At 33.6% G+C, this 13,315-nt stretch overlaps 2 protein-coding genes across 2 annotated transcripts in view; one reads left to right on the top strand and one right to left on the bottom strand.

The window, feature by feature from the left end:
• The window catches only part of LOC141456127 (uncharacterized), a 99,996-nt gene extending 89,314 nt beyond the window's left edge, over positions 1–10,682 (top strand). The window contains exons 4-5 of the transcript XR_012459619.1: positions 4,105–4,329; positions 9,838–10,682. The gene's annotated coding sequence lies outside the window, so the exon portion shown is untranslated. The remainder of the gene's footprint in view (positions 1–4,104; positions 4,330–9,837) is intronic.
• cmpy (crimpy) overlaps positions 1–11,793 on the bottom strand; it is a 161,646-nt gene extending 149,853 nt beyond the window's left edge. The window contains exon 1 of the mRNA XM_074131804.1: positions 11,479–11,793. The gene's annotated coding sequence lies outside the window, so the exon portion shown is untranslated. The remainder of the gene's footprint in view (positions 1–11,478) is intronic.
• Between the last annotated feature and the right edge of the window lie 1,522 nt (positions 11,794–13,315).

Here is a 13,315-nt window from a genome sequence, read left to right as displayed (position 1 = left end):
TTATTATTTCACAGAAATTAATTAACTTTGTCAAATTATTTTTACGAAAAAACAAGCTTGAGATGAGTAAAAAGATTTTTTTTTCTCTTTATTTTCTTAGTATTATTTATTGTTGAGTAAAGTGTGTAAATGAAAGAGTGAAAATGTAACGGAAGAAGTAAATTCCAAGTAGAATTCCCAAGACAGCCAGTTGGCCACGTCCCTAGTAGGATAGTGAAGACGCTGGACTGCACACCCTCTCCAACACTCTCAGATAAAAAAGAAAAAAAGTACCCACTTCACCCAGTTTTTTTTTCCCCTTTACTTGAGGAAAAAAGGTATTCCGATGACACCCCTATTCACAGTCTCTCAGTAGAAAGGTTTTTACCAGTTCTATACACCCTACTCCTGCCATAGTTAACTTAAAATCTTACTATAGAAGAGAGAGCATGGTTGGTCGACTGAGTGAATTCTGCAAACCATTTCAGAATCAATTCAACCCTAAAGTGTTCACTGTAGTGGGTGACAAATAGTCCAGAAACCCTCATGCACACGTTTTACCACTAAATTCCCAAACGCACGCACGCTCAAGCACATTCCAGTACTTGAGACAAACCTAAAAAGTGGATAATACCTCTTAAGAATGACGCACCCAGCCACATCCCATATGTATGTATACACACACATATAGAAGAAGACCTGCACGATTAATAGCCTTGTTCTTCAACATTAGCGTCCCATGCATTGGGTCCTGGAAAAGGATTTCAGAAAGAGACGCGGTTACAAGGAGGAAGAGATTCCTAGAGGCTTATTCATGTTCACCCAGCATCACATTAATCTCTTCTTGTGTGCTTGCACTGCGCTATATACAGTTGCTCAAGTCCTACAGTTAACAGTATATATTTTAGCCACAAGCCTAGATTTTAGCCTAAGCAGTGATAAATCCAAAACTTTTGGAGAATTGGCCAAGAAAAGCCACCAGTATTTCGAGGGTATACAGTCAGCCGGCGGGCACTTATTGGAATGCCCAAATTCAATTAGTTTTCCCATGCACTTTTTAAAATCACAATCCTTAAACTATGGAATGAGGCAATTAAACCAGCCCAGTTTTACATGCATTCACAAATATGGCATTAATCAAGAACTATATGTTGCAGAGTGATTCTCCTAAATTCATCTTTTAAAACTAAATTTGGTACATCAGTAGCCGAGTGGTTCGAAGTTCGACATGCAAACCCTTCTTTTGGTACTAGTTTCGAATAACGATCCTTGGATTTGTATTTAATTTGTTAGCTTGAGAAATTTAGATTAACCATCCATCTTCTTGCGCGACATCTGATCGGTTGTTGAAAATAAAATCGGCCTAAGATTGGAATTACTTTGCTCTCACATAGAACTGAATTAATTCAATTTATAGTTAGCTTCTAATTCTTTCATCATTTCTACGAGCAGAAGACATCATTCGAACACAGCTTGCACGTTGATGAAAAACTTATAGTGAAAAAATTGGACGAAAATGAAAAGATTTATCCTGCTTTCAGAAATCTAATCCTAGAATCAAAAAACAAAAATCCTTGAAGTTCGTTTCATGTAAGCAAAAACGTACATAGATAGCTGTTTGTTTTTTCTTTTACGAAAATCTCTGGTCCCACTTCAAGAACAAAAACGAAGCCAGCGATATCTTACTGACAGAAACAGAGCACTTGATTGCTTGCTTTACACAAAATCTTTACAGAATACCCTTTACAAAACACTTAAAACTTGTATAATCAGTGAAATTTTACATAATACTCTCTTCTGTTGAGAAGTAAGAATTAAATTAAATTTTAGAAATGATAAAATGAAGTTTAATAGCAGTTATTTTTGAAAACTTTTTTAAATTGAAGTACGAGGGTCGTTTGAAAAGTCCGTGCAAAGTCAGTGAGATAGCACTACTGGCGCGTATCGAGGTTATGTTTAGTTAGTAGCATCTCTTGGAAGAACACACACCAAGTTTCAGCCAGATCGGTCTATTTCTTTGTGTTTGGCATTCGTTTGAATCGAGGAAGTCGAGTGATTTTCAAAAAATGGACGAAAAAGAATTTCGTGTGTTGATTAAACACTACTTTATGAAAGGCAAAACGCCTCGGGAGACTAAAGAGAAGCATGATAAACATTATGGTGACTCTGCACCTTCGATTAGAATAGTTTATAAGTGGTTTCAAAATTTTCGGAGTGGCCATATGGGCACAAGTGACGCTGAACGTTTTGGACGCCCTGTTGAGGTTACTACTCCAGAAATCATTGATAAAATCCATGATGTGGTGATGGATGAGAGAAGAGTGAAGGTGCGTGAGATTGCTAGTGCTGTGGGCATCTCGAATGAACGGGTACATAATATTTTGCATCAACATTTGGACATGACAAAGCTATACGCAAGATGGGTGCCGCGATTGCTCACGCTTGACCAAAAACGAAATCGTGTGAAGTGTTGCAAGGACGGTTTGCAGCTGTTCCAGAAGAATCCGCAGGATTTTAAGCGTCGTTTCGTCACTGTGGATGAAACATGGATACATCACTACACTCCTGAGACCAAAGAACCGTCTAAACAATGGGTTACCAAGGGGGAATCTGCGCCAAAAAAGGCGAAGACCGTTCCTTCGGCCGGAAAGATTATGGCGACTGTCTTTTGGAATTCGCAAGGAATAATCCTCATCGACTATCTGGAAAAGGGTAAAACTATTACAGGTGCATATTATTCATCGTTATTGGACCGTTTGAAAACCGAGCTGCAAGAAAAACGCCCACGATTGGCCCACAAAAAAGTCCTTTTCCATCACGACCAACGCACCAGCTCACACCTCAGCAGTTGTGGTCGCAAAATTAATGGGAAATAGGGTTCCAACTCGTTTCACATCCCCCCCTATTCTCCAGACTTGGCTCCCTCGGACTACTATTTGTTCCCCAATATGAAGAAATGGCTGGCGGGAAAAAGATTTTATTCAAACGAGGAGGTGATTGCAGAAAGGAATGGCTATTTTTCAGACTTGGACAAATCCTATTATTCGGAAGGGATCAACAAACTAGAGCAGCGTTGGACGAAGTGTATAAGCCTAAAAGGAGACTATGTTGAAAAATAAAAAAGGTTTACCCCAAAAAATTAAGTAGTTTTTATTTTTGCACGGACTTTTCAAACGACCCTCGTATTAATAAAAGAAATAATAAATTTTTCTTTATTAATTTTGAAAAAGAATTGGAAATTTGTAGATTAGTTTTCTGGAGCTTTTTTTAAAAAGAAGCTATTAACAATATTAATTTGTTAAAATAAATACAACGCCCAAAATTCTGTTTACAACTGTTCCAGAGATAGGGCTATGGTAGAGTTTATCCTAAATTGTTCCATTATGTTTCACCTTTAACCTTTCTAATCCTTTCATTTAATCATTTCTCCCTTTATTTTTATAATCGCCACTAATAAGGTACTTTTAGTTAAATCGTTCCATTTACCCTTCACCATCATATTACTCCTTTTCTTAATATAGTTAATCTTCTTACCAACAGAGCTTACTTCTGTTCAGGTTTTTCTTCATCCCAACGGTTCAGACTTTCCAGTCAATTTAATCAGTATTTATTTAAACGAAATAATTGGTTGGCCTATAAGGGTAATAAATCTTGACCTAAATTGAACGAATAAAAAAAAAAAATGAAATTAAAAATAAAAAGAGACTATAAGCACATTAAAGTGGAAAACTAGAAAACGTTTGAAATTACTTCTTGCAAGCTTGAATGTAGTATTGCAATTTAATGCAAATAAAAGTACTTGTTTATTCATATAACAGCACTTAAATCTTTATTAGATTGTTAAGTCTAATAAATGGACGCTGTTTTATAAAGAAGGGAATTAGTTATAAATACTTTAAGATGGCTAGGGAAAGCAACTATCAGCAAAGTATGTTATGTACATTACTTTTAAGGCTTAAAAAGTTTATTCTAACTATTGTTCAAAAAAATATTTAAAAAAAAATTAACGGCTTGAACATTGAACAAATAATTGGTTCTGATATCGAATTGGTATGTTTTATTTAAATAATGTATCGCAGTTATTTGCAATGTTATAGTTCTAATTCGCAATGTATTTATTTACAGATGGCAGTTGATTTTCATGCAACTTATACCTATAGAAGGCACTCCTTCAACCAATAGGTTTTAGTAGCTTTCCGAGAGTAGATTTCAGTTTTCAAGATGTCTTAATGAAATGGAGAGTTATTCAGCCTGTCTGATTTATTCTGCTTGTGTGGAAGGCCTAATAATATTAGTATACTATTCGTTCAGGCTCCCAAGAGCTTTGGTTAACGACTGCTAACTCTTCAGGTAAGTTGCAATACCTGATTTATTACTTTTTCCGAATTAACAGTATGTCAATCCTTTCCGATTATATTTGGTTTTCGAATATGCCACTCTACTAATTAACGCTCCTTAATAGTATTTCCTCTCTGTCCTTGAAAATAAAAAAAAAGAACCTGAATGACTTTATGGATGAGTCCTTCAACATTGTTTGGCTCCTGCGCTTCTCTATAAATTAAATATGTCCTTTCCTTCTGCAGTCAAACATGAATGGTCGCTGATACACAGTGATGTCCGAAATATCTGATCTGCTGCAACCGCTAGATCGTAGGGCGTACGTACTGTCCTAATCTTGTATTCCATCTTCACAGTTGACATGTCGTGCCAATACGGCTGTCTCTTCTTATTCTGATGTGACTCTCGTCTCTTTTACAAGGTTTCCTTCAGCTTATTGCAACATAGTTTAACAAACGAAGAATTAAACTTATATCAACTAATTCTGTTCAAGATAAATGTCTCATAATGAAGACAAACTGCGAATCATGGCACATCAATCATACGAACATACTCAATAGATCCGAGTAGTTAGAGAGAGTCTAGCGAGAACTCGCACACGACACTTCAAAAACAGAGTGACTCAACAAACTTTACGTACTCCTCAGATGCCTCTTTAGACCTAAATTTTCTAAAATAGTTCATGACAAAATTTACACTCTACAAAATATTACTTAGACCAATTTTGGGGTCTACTCGAAACTGAATTGCGGGGCCCCCCAAACCTTCTATTATAAATCCCTTTCAGACCTTCCGTCCAAGTAAAATGAACAATTGTATGTACCCTTGTGTGTTCGTAAACATTTCTTTCCTCAGAGAACTATTCCTTCTTTTCATTATTAAATTTATCATGATACACTATTAGTTCATGCAAATCCTCTTGTGAAATCTCTAGGCATACTCTTCCATCTCCAAAAATCCTCCAAGACATTTAAGAGTCCCCGTGATCTTATTACTTTTCGGTCACCTATTCCACCCTAGCAAGGGAGTCCCAGAAGTACTATCTAATGTATCAATACTCCATTTAAAAATCTAGATGCCCATGGCATTACAGTATTTTACTTTCCGTGAATCAACAGTGGTTAATAGTGACCACAAGATGCTAGACAAAAATGGTTTTAATCGATTGATGATTTAGATTAACCGAATTAATTTTGTTTTAATTGATTTCCCTTCCGCTGTCCTACAGATTCTACTTCATCTAGTTTGCTAGTAATTATGTTTTGCGCCAGCTCTACCACCAGATTATTTTTTGTTTTCCTTATTAAATTCAACCGTCTAATCATACTTTGAATTATTCCATCTCACATTAAAGTTACAAACTATTGTGCAAAGTAATTATTCCAATAGTTGAATGTTTAATTAGTGAATTTAATTAATTTTAAGTAAAAATTAATTAAAACTCTACCGAGATATTATTAATTAACTATTGACATTTTAATGAGAAACTTCTTATTGTTCGTCACAGATCCACCCTGGCAACATCAGTTAGGAAGAACTGAGGTGCTATTTAAAGGTATGAGAAAAAGTACAGCTGTGGCCAATTATAATTGGATTTATACTAATATAAAAGGGCCCGCCGCCTCCCTTTGAAGGGTCTCTGACAAGGCATCCTTAGATCTGCCTAGAGAGTTCTTCTCAACGTCATATCTTTTCCCTCTTTGGCATTAGGAACTTGTTGCCTGACTTTTCCCTCAAAACTCACTTCTGGACAATTTTATCTAAACTTCTTACCATTTTTATATAAATTGGCCACTTCTATGTGGAATTTAGAAGAATAATTTCAGCTCTTTACTCAGTTGGACTTAACTTCAAATTGATATTCATTAGTTGGCTATTATTATTTTTCATATTGTTATGTTTTTTTTTTTGTGCTATAATTATTCGTCCGGGCGAAGTGAGCTTGCCCTACGCTATTCGGAGCGTCTCTGAAAGCTCATATTGACAAGTCATAGGAAATGATGCAGCAATTGTAACATAAGCCGAGTTTAAGTCAAATGAGGCTTCTAATATTCACAGCGGTCTGAGAAAATCGACCCATACTCTTAAAGCAGTGTTTTCCATACTTTTGAGAACTTCTTTTGGCTTCCTACGCGCCAACCTAAGACCTATATTTATGCTGTAATGTTACTTTCGGGCGTTTGTCAAGTATCTAGCCAGCAGTTTGTACCTCTTGTTGAGTTTAAGACATTTTTCGTCAGTGTGTTCCAAGTGAGTCTCTTTTGTAGGTACCGTCCAAGATACCGCCTTTCGGTAGCTAGAATTTATTATCTGAGGGTTAAGATGATATCAGTAGAGAGTTAGCTTTATGCAACTTGTGCTTGCTTGAAGAATCTAGTAAATGAAGTTCAGAATATAGAAAGCGATCAGTGAGTATACTGTACTTCTTTCCTTCAATTCTTCTAAAGCTTGTCATTCACGTGTCTCTTCATGAATGTCAAGCTCTATGCGTCACACTTCACGGCTTGGATCTACATACACCTGTAAACTAAGCCGGCAGAGATTTTCAAAACTTACGTTAAACTGGTAATCAGCTACAACCTCAATCTGTAGTACTGCGCAAGTTTTTATGTATTTTTTGTTAATATTGTCTTAAAATTAAAAGCATAGAACAACAAATTTTACTGTTTTCGAATTTTTATGTCCTGATCAAAGAGATAGGCGAGACATTGTGGATTAATAAGAAGAAGAGATTGTAAACTGCTTTAGAATTTATAATAAAATAAAACATGCTCCTTTTTTTTAAATAAAATAAAATTCAACAATAAGAGACAAAAATATGTCTCAATGAAATCGAGGAAAAAAGCTAGTTGAAATATAATCTAAAAAATGTATAATGAATTAAAAAAAAAGACCCCTTTTTTTGTGGTAAACTAAATAAGCAATGTTTAATTTTCATAATGGAAAATTTATATTGTAAAAAATGCGGTCTTGATCGAGGCAAAGTAAACTTTAATTAAAAAAGATAATTCAATTAAAAAAAAAAACTATTGTGGCGCGTCTACATTTGAGGTCATTACCGGCTTCTGGACAGTGTTCTTTCGTTACAGCCACTGTCCTTCAATAGGCAGTGAAAATAACACTTTAGAAAGAGAAGAAAAGCACCTGGCATATCCATTACACAACCCCCACTCGCGGCTATCTTCCTTTAATTGATTTAAATTCAAAGTTACATTTAACAAATACTAAAAAAAAAAAAATTATAAAAAGAGATTGAATACAACAATGGTTTATAAAATAATGACTTCATGAATGAACATATACAGGGTGTTCATTTTAAGACGGCTCAAATGCATTTCATGCTTAAACGGTTAATCTGAGCAAAAAATGGTAGAGGAAAAATTTGTTGCCCGTCACGTCTCTAGTTTCAGAATATGTGACTTGATTTTAGATTCCTGCCCGCATACGGGGCTGACGCGCGACCAAAAGTGGAGGTTTCTTAGTTGACCCCATACACAGTTTTAAAGAGTATAAAAAGTTACGAAAGAAACCGGAAACCGCAATTCGATATCTTCAAAATTAAAGGTGCTAGGCCATTTCAAAATCTGGTATTTATTAATCATATTTCAATTTTTTTAACTTGTTATCAAAGAGAAAGAAGAGCACGCGATTGGTCATTTTTATGTATTTTTTCATCCCCTTTCTACTGAAAATATTGCCAAGGCAGTAAAGCTAGTATTTTTCTTAATATCGGGAAATAAGTCGTTTTCCGAGTAATTTTCTAAGAAAAATCAAATATTAAGAGCTTTAGATGTTCTCAAACACACACAAAATGGCTAAAAATTAATTTTACATCTGTTACAAACAAGAAGGATTAATAATAATTATTTTGTAATTTTGGCAGAGTTGCGTTTAATTACCAAAAAAAAAAAAAAAATTGGAAACCACCTGCCACATATTTAAGTGATCAATATCTTTCGTGTAAAGGATCAAACTTATCCCTTAATTTATCAAATAATGCACTTTACTGTGCCTCCTCAGATACAGAGAGCACTTGATAATCTCCAGGCTAACCTGGCTTGTGAGCCAGAGGAGGCACCTTTGAAGGCACAGTACTGCGAACCCTCACTTTTGGTCGCGCGTCAGCCGCCTATGCGGGCAGGAATCTAAAAATCAAGTCACATATTCTGAAACTAGAGACGTGACGGGCAACAAATTTTTCCTCTACCATTTTTTTGCTCAGATCAACCGTTTAAGCATGAAATACATTTACAGCTGTCTTAAAATGAACACCCTGTATATTATTTAACGAAGGAAAATTTATTTTGAAATAGAAGCAACTAACTGCCAGGTTACAAAAAAAAAAAAAAAATGTTTTATTAACCAACAACTTATTTAGGGGCAAATTTAATGTTTCAAGGGAAAAGTTAATTGATAATTTTCGCAATTGTAATTAATAGCAGCAGTAAGTGTTGGTGGCATGAGAATTGCAAAATTGATTTTTGAAGTAATTTAATTGAATTGATTTGAAAAATTAATAGAAGCTCCGAAAACATGGTTGCAAATATAAAAATTGTAGCAATGGTTCCCTCAAAACCTAATAGAAAAACTAGTTCATTTAAATCTTTTGAATATATTTTAGACGATCTTATTAAAAAATAAGTACACGTTATAAAAGATAAGCAATTTTCCAGTTTATAAATCTCTCTTTACTATCTTAGTGCCAAGTAGCCAGTAAAAATATTGTACCAGAGGTATTATACCCCTGATATTAAGCTGAAATATGGTTAAGAGAAAATATTCAAGCATTATGCTTGGTTGAATCATTTCAAACAAATTTTAGATTATGAAAACAATTGTAAAAAGGGTGTGTAATAAGAGATATTACACGAGTGGTTTACCAATTACTTTGTAATAAATTTCAATTTTAGATAAAACACTATAAAGAGATCATTAATCTATAAAAATAATCATTATTCCTAAACAAAAAAACTGCAATCTGAAATTAATTTAAGCCATAAAAACTTTTATTAGGAAAAAAAAAAAAAAAAGAAAAAGTGCTAACAAATTACCTCATGCATGGAACTCTATAAAAATGAAATATAAATAAAATTGGAAAATATATTATGTAGCAGATTAGAAGTAAATTTATAAACAATATTTACGAATAAAATCACGGACTAATCGTGGTAAAAGCTTCTTAAAAGGGAATAAGATGAGAGGAATAGAAAATAGGGATTGAAACTCCTTTAAGACCTTTCATCCGTTCACTTAAACTTCTTACTTTAATATACCAGAACAACATATTAAAAATTTAGCCAATACCTTCATATTCTAACAACGCTGTCCGTGAATTAAAATATATAAAAATATCACGAAGAAAAAAACCACAGTTCTCAAGACGACTACCTTGTCTCTAACATAAGTATTGCAGAGAAATCCCTAACCGTTTGAAAACTTATGATTATTTTCCTTCTTCACTAATATGTTATTGTGATTCAATGAACATAATTTAATATATATTTAAATTTGCTGTTCTAGCCCAACTTTCAAGATGAATGATAAATGTCCTGAAGAGAAAAGCTGATAAATAGAACATCACAGTCAGCTGATAATAACCAATTTATTGCTACAGACAAGATACGGCCAATTGCTGTTCTGGGTCATGAAATGTGTTAAATATAAATAAAGGTGCAGAAAATTCATATTTACTTAGAGTCAGGAATGAAGAAATAGAAGTCCAACAGAAATTCCAATTTACCCACAAATTAATACCAGTGTTACGCGCTTACCAGTATACTGATGTTGTAACTATAAATGATTGAGAAAAAATAAGAGAAGAAATTAGTCAGAGAAAAAAATCAATCGAAGAACTTTGTAATAAAATCAGGAATTTCTCAAAGATAAATAAGATGTTACTGAAGCTAGTGGTGAGATCTTATTTGTCCTAAGCCTTGGAAACTTGAAATTTATGTGTAAAATATAATTTAAAGAGTAATCGAAGTTTATTTTGTATTATCTTAATGGAAAATACTACAATCCAAGCTATTTTAAGATTAGCTCATTTGGGTTAAGCCCACAGATCGCGGTGTATTGAACGTTAAGTCAATAATAAAAAAATTCTGTACAGAATTTAAAAAGGCAACCAATAAAATGTCTTACTTTATTTTCATGGTTAAAATCAATCAAAAGCTATCATTGGAATTTTAGTGTAGGTCAACATATAATAAGAAATGAGCAATTTGATTAAAGTTGTAGTAATTTAAATAGTAATAGTAAAGTAGGTGAAAGAAAATTAACTTTTAATTATCTTTGTTTTGCTTTCAGTTTGTCAATAAAATGAAAAATAATAAAATCGGGATTTTATATTAATTTTATTCCTTTAATTCCAGTTTAAAAATATTTTCTCTTTTTAATCCTTCTTTTAAGTTTACAGGTGTAACACGTTCAAACTAGCTGGATTGCCTTGATCAGGTCATACAGGCTTTTAGTAGAAGGATATTGCTATCAACTTCTAATTTAAAAGAGCTATGGTTTTTTTTAGGGAGATGGCCCCACCAAGAGAAAATTCCACGGATAGTCTCATCGGCGGATCTGAAAATTGTTGTAAAGAAGTACTGGAAAATTAAATTTTTAGTTGGCGATATCGGAGCGATTTTAAAAAAAGAAAAAATAAGAATTAAAAAAACCTGGTAATGAGAATATATTCAAACTAATGATCTAATTAGGACTCTGTCATAAAGAGAAATATTTAAGGTGTACCTATCTATTATAATTGGATACTATAACGAAGAAAAAAATTAAAAGATTTATATGGTTTGGAAGAGTGGTGTAAAGAACGGAATTACTGAAAAAGTAAGTCAAAGAAATTTAATAAGATGCTTTTTTTAATGAACTCTGAGAGAAAAAATAATTGAAGAATTTTCAGTTAAGCTAAAATTTGAAAAATAATTAATACAATTCTGCATTTTGTAGTTATAAATTATAACTAAAATATATGAAATATTGTTTAAAAAAAAAAAATCCGTTAAATTTATTTGAAATAAAAGACCAAATAATTATAAAAGAGTTGTTTTTATAATAAATATATAAAAATAAATATGCCATGAGTACAAAAAAAGTAATTGAACTTTAAAAAAAAAAAAAATCTTATATTAATTAAAATATTTTAAATTTAATTACCTATGCAGAATAGAAAGAACACTCAGAAGATGGTGCTTAACTTTTTCTTTTTGATGTAACCAGAAATATATGTAGGAATTTTTATTTTTAAATTCTTAAGATTTGAGAGTTTTTAGATGTTTGTTTAAATTATTGATATTACAAACTATATTTCCAAGAATTTGGTCATAGAAAAAAATATTAACAAAAAGGAAAATAAAAAAATTATCGCGGACCAATTATTTGTTGCTTTTTTTTTGGACTTAAAAAAAGAAAATTCCGAATATTTTGTAAAGGAAGAAAATTGTGCTGTATGACTCACTAGATGTTCGGGACAAGACTGAAAAAGGGATAGCACCTCCAGCAGTTTGGATACGGCTCTCGGGGGGCGGGGGGGCGGTGACACCCCCAGCTCGCTGTTAGTGTGCCGCGCCGTCGCCACACCCCCCACAGCGCTCTTCATATCAGGCCGAAACCAGATTTCACTGACCACCGCCCCTATAATATATATATTCATCTAATTTTAATTTAATGTATTTTTCAGTCTTTTTACAAATTTTCTATTATCCCTTCACTTTGCAACTGGGGTCTGTGGGTCTTTTGCTTTAAGTTTTACTTCTGGTTTTATGTTATGAACTTTGGTTTCTCCTGGGAGCTGTCTATCTATATGCCTTTAATGCGTTCCTAACTGATTGCAGACCTTTGTAGCGGTAATGTATTGCCACTCTCTTTGTCTCTTCTCTGTCTCTCTCTCTCTCTCTCCCTCCTTACTTTCTCTTACTACGTGTGACAATGTACTGCGATCATGTTAAATGTTTAATATCGAGTTTTACCGGAAGGAATATCGTTTTGAGGTCTCCTGCGTTCGAAAAAGTGGTTTTAAGAAAATGACCGTTGTGTGTTTTTATTATTATTATTTATATATTTTTATTCCACATGCTCTATAAGTTAGCTTACAATAAATACTTTAAATATGTAACAAAAGGTTTTATAATTTTACTTAAATATAAACATAATTATAAATTAATAATTCAAAAGTTTGTTGAAGCGATTAATTACTATTTATTTGCACAATTTTAATACGATGCTCTCTAAGCTATTGTTATTGGCTCCAACCCACTCCTTAAATCATTGGCTCCTCTTCCTAATCTTTTCCTTTACAATACCCCAATAAAATATTGTCCCTCTGTGAAAAACCTTGGTATCACTTTCGATCAAAACCTATCCTGGAAAAACCATGTTTCCCAAATCTCTCGCCGTTCCATCCATATCCTTAAGCAGTTTAATAGTTCCCGTCACCTTTTTCCAATTAAGACCCGGCAACTCCTAGTTTCCTCTCTTATATTCCCCCATTTCGACTATGGTTGTTTAGTGTATGGCGGTCTATCTGGTGATATTGAAGCTAAGCTTAAGCGCCTCATGAACTGCTTCATAAGATTTATTTTCAGCATTTCCAGAGACTCTCGCATTTCGCACTGCTACGATGAGTTGAAGTGGCTTTTTCCTGTCTATCGCCGCCAATATTTTTTGGCTTCTTTCCTTTTTCAAGTCATCCAGTTTCAAAGGCCTTCCTATATTTTTCAACTCCTTAAGTTTAAATCCTCCATCCATTCCCGTAACACTAGATCTCGCTCATCTGATCTTTATATTCCCTCTCACCGTACCTCATCCTTTGACAAGTCCTTCCTCATACGTGCTACCTCTCTATGGAACTCCTTGCCTTCATCTGTCCGCCATGCTCCTACCCTATCCATCTTTAAATCCCGTCTATTCAGTTATCTCCTTTCTATTCAGCTTCCTCCGAAATTCTAATTGTTTTAATTCATTTCCTTAATTTCTGCTGTTTTATTATTTTATT

The sequence above is a fragment of the Rhodnius prolixus genome, unplaced genomic scaffold (genome assembly GCF_049639745.1).
Source record: "Rhodnius prolixus isolate KJV_2025 unplaced genomic scaffold, Rpr scaffold_4, whole genome shotgun sequence".
NCBI classification, from domain to species: Eukaryota; Metazoa; Arthropoda; class Insecta; order Hemiptera; family Reduviidae; genus Rhodnius; species Rhodnius prolixus.
The sequence above is the reverse complement of the archived record's forward strand: the minus strand, read 5'-3'. Positions and strand labels throughout refer to the sequence as shown.